The 3384-nt window shown below is 38.6% G+C and overlaps 1 protein-coding gene across 1 annotated transcript in view; it reads right to left on the bottom strand.

Annotated features, from left to right (window-relative positions):
- Positions 1-3384, bottom strand: part of OSBPL2 (oxysterol binding protein like 2) — a 152062-nt gene that overhangs the window by 140481 nt on the left and 8197 nt on the right. The window contains exon 2 of the mRNA XM_015425669.1: positions 1156-1253. The gene's annotated coding sequence lies outside the window, so the exon portion shown is untranslated. The remainder of the gene's footprint in view (positions 1-1155; positions 1254-3384) is intronic.

Below are 3384 nucleotides of genomic sequence, written 5' to 3'. Positions count from 1 at the left end.
CTCTCACATTACAAAACACAACTAAGTTATTTACTAGGTAATTGATCATTTAAATTAGTCTGGCCAGCCCAGTTGTCTAAATGGCATGACACTGCATAGTTCTGACCGTGAAGAAAAGATCATAGAAGTTCCCCCTTTGCTCTGGAAAGTAAAAAAAAAATTGCTGGCAAATTCGACACCTTCTAAGACAGCCAGACACAATGAAAATACACCCCTCCCACATTAATTTCTGGACAATCGAACATGACTGCGTCTTTATGATGTCCCTACCTCAAAGGAACTTGCTATGAGTCCATCCGACCACCGTACACGTTGTTGAGGTTTATTTCATTGCACCTACATCAGGGATTTGCTTTGTTTTAGTTACAGCAGAGAATATGTCCCCGGAGAGATGCCGTTCTAAGTTTCAGATGTCTGACATTCAACATCTCCACATCATGATTAATTTTAAAACTATGATTAATTAAAATTAATCCCAAACCATTACAATTCAGATTACTTTTCAAGTACTGACATTTAGAAAAGAGAAATATTTTCAATGCCACGCAAGCCCCCCCAAAACATTATCTCCTCCTTTTACGAGAGATATACATGCCTGGGGTCAGCGATCAAATCAGCAATCGTAAAACGTTAAGACACTTATTACTGTGTAATGCCACTTCCATCAAGAAGGCAATCATCCTCAGCAGCTGAAACAATAAGTTAAACAGAGGCCAACATAGCATTAGCATGGAAAGCCGCCCCCCTCAATCTAATCAAAACCACAGATCCACAATCAAATTCCCTTGGTAATTAATAATTTCCCCTGATTGTGTGCACACTGCTGGAAACTACTACTTTCACCTCTTTTGCAAAGACCAGAGAATGTTTTGATCCTATAAATAGCCTCTTGCGCTCTGAAGCAGACATAGTAAGGTTTCCTCCTATTGACAAAGAAGCTGCCATTTAATAAGAATTACTAAGATGTCCAAATACCATTCCACTAAGGTACTTAACCATCATACCTGTACCAAAAAGAAACTCGACCAAGGTGAGAACAGGACCCAGAAGATCAGGTGGTTCTGTGAAAGCTCTTACACACAGACAGTGCTGGTCCCAAAAAAAAAAAAATCAACAGGCTAGCTGACATAAGGCCACATTTTCCAGCAATCTTACCTGTCTAATTGAATTTAACTGCAACAGTGATTACACCATGTATCTGCAGACAGTCCACAGTGCTGATTCACAGCATTTGATAAGCCTGAATTTTGCGCCTAAAAAGGAAAAAAAGTACAGTTCGAAATTGATTTGGAGACAGCACTTTTTAAAAAAATTGAAAAGCTGAATATTCTCCAAATAGGACATTGGACTGCTCCTGAAGTGGTGATGGCAACGTAAATTTTTAATTTTAAAACTAAGCCAGGAGACCATGTTTCTATGCAAGATCCTTCCAATGTGCTTCAATTGCAAACAAGCTGACAATTGCTAAATAGTATGCATGTATGCAATGCATCTCACAGATGCTTCAATTTGTTACCCTTGGAATAAATCCAGTACATACTTGCACAGTCCCAATCACACCCTCAACACATACTTTCCTTAGATCTGCCTAGTTCTGGAATGGACATACATGCTTATGGAACCTCCACAAATCCGTTTTCTTGACCAAGGGAGGCTCAATGGAGGAAGCTTTTCTAGCCCATTTTTTTATGTTCTAACCCATGTTTTTTATAATGCAAAGCAAACTCCAAAATTATGAAAAATTCTTACTTGTTGAAAAGATTATGTACCTATAATTTCAGGACCCAAGAAACATGCATAACTCAAGGCTATATGTGGCTGAGAAAATGTTTTTGTGCAAATGAACTTGCCAGAAAATACAATTTGCTCTAGTTGTTCAGCATGTTAATGTGATTATGATTTAGGTTTTAAAAAGCAACAGAGTAAAACCAGTTCACATGACACATACTCTGTGTCAAGGGGATAAAACAGCTCTGACAGGACTTATGACTGACCCAAGGTCAAACCAACAGCTGCATGTGGAGAAGTGAGGAATCCAACCCGGTTCTCCTGGATTAGAGTCCACGCTCCTAACCACTACCCCAAACTGGCTCTCAGATGAGAGCTTTGCCCGAGAATCTTATAAGACTTGGTGACCATGGTTTAAAATGACAGGGTGCATGGAGTAGGAAAAAATACTTATTCCTGTTAAGGGTTAGAAATTAAAGATGATGCCCTGTTATGTAAGAAATTAAAGATGATGCCCTGTTATAAATATAATATTTATAATCAGATTTATGCTTACGGTAGGGTTTTTTGCATTCTGGACATGTACAGTCCCCACACACCAGTGTTCCCTCTAAGCTGAGTTATTGTGAGCAAGCTCACAGTTATTTAGCCTGTGGCTCATACATTTTTGCCTTCACTCAGGAAGGATGGCTCCAGAGCAAACTAATTTATGCAGTAGCCAAATTGCTCACTCACAGCTTTAATGCCAGTAGCTCACAAAGTAGAATTTTTGTTCACAAGACTCCACCGCTTAGAGGGAGCATTGCCACACATTATATACCCAAGTATTTCAATGAACTCTATCCACAAATATCACAAACTTACTAGTTCTCTTGGTGTTCACACTCACAATCTAAAAATCCTGTTAACTAAAACAGTCCCAATGTCTTAAAATCTCAAACTACAAATGAACAGGAAATCCCAATATGTTTCTTTGCTTTGCTGTAAATAGAAGTTCTATAAATCTGCAAGTTAACTTGGAAAAAAACACAATAATATTTAAGTGAATAGTTAGAAAGTTAGAAAGTTCAGCATATTAGTTTCTTTCGGGCTGGGGTAACCTCAGATGACCCTCTAATATCGACTGAACAATCCAGAAGAGAATGCTGATGTGGAAGAAGTTCCAGTAGCAAGGGTTTTTTTTATGTGACTGGAATGTTCAAGGGCAGATTGCCATAAATTGCCGCCTGATCCACATGATTCGCCAACACAGAGAGACCCTGAGCTAATCTGTCTGAAGCAAGAAAAATTCATGCCTAAATGGTCATCTTCTGGAATTGCCCCCTGCATGCAACTTCCAGCTAAGGAATAGAGAAGGAGCTATTGAAGCATATAGATGTTGTCTTTAGACAGTGGAACAAGGCACTGCTAGTTATATGCTGGTTTACAGTTCTGGGTAATTTTAAATATATTTACTGCAGAACGGCCGCAGTTATGTAATCCATTTATGGAGTTAACGACTGCAGAAGAAACACAGGATTCTTATGACATAAAATAAGAGTGGAATCCTCTTTTCTTTAAAAAAAAATGTCACTCCAACTTGAGTCTACCCTTCAGATCTTTTCAAGGATAAATTCATTCATCAAATTTGTTTCTTGCCCTTCTTCCAAGGAGATC

The sequence above is a fragment of the Gekko japonicus genome, unplaced genomic scaffold (genome assembly GCF_001447785.1).
Source record: "Gekko japonicus isolate JY-2015 unplaced genomic scaffold, Gekko_japonicus_V1.1 scaffold1202, whole genome shotgun sequence".
NCBI classification, from domain to species: Eukaryota; Metazoa; Chordata; class Lepidosauria; order Squamata; family Gekkonidae; genus Gekko; species Gekko japonicus.
The sequence above is the reverse complement of the archived record's forward strand: the minus strand, read 5'-3'. Positions and strand labels throughout refer to the sequence as shown.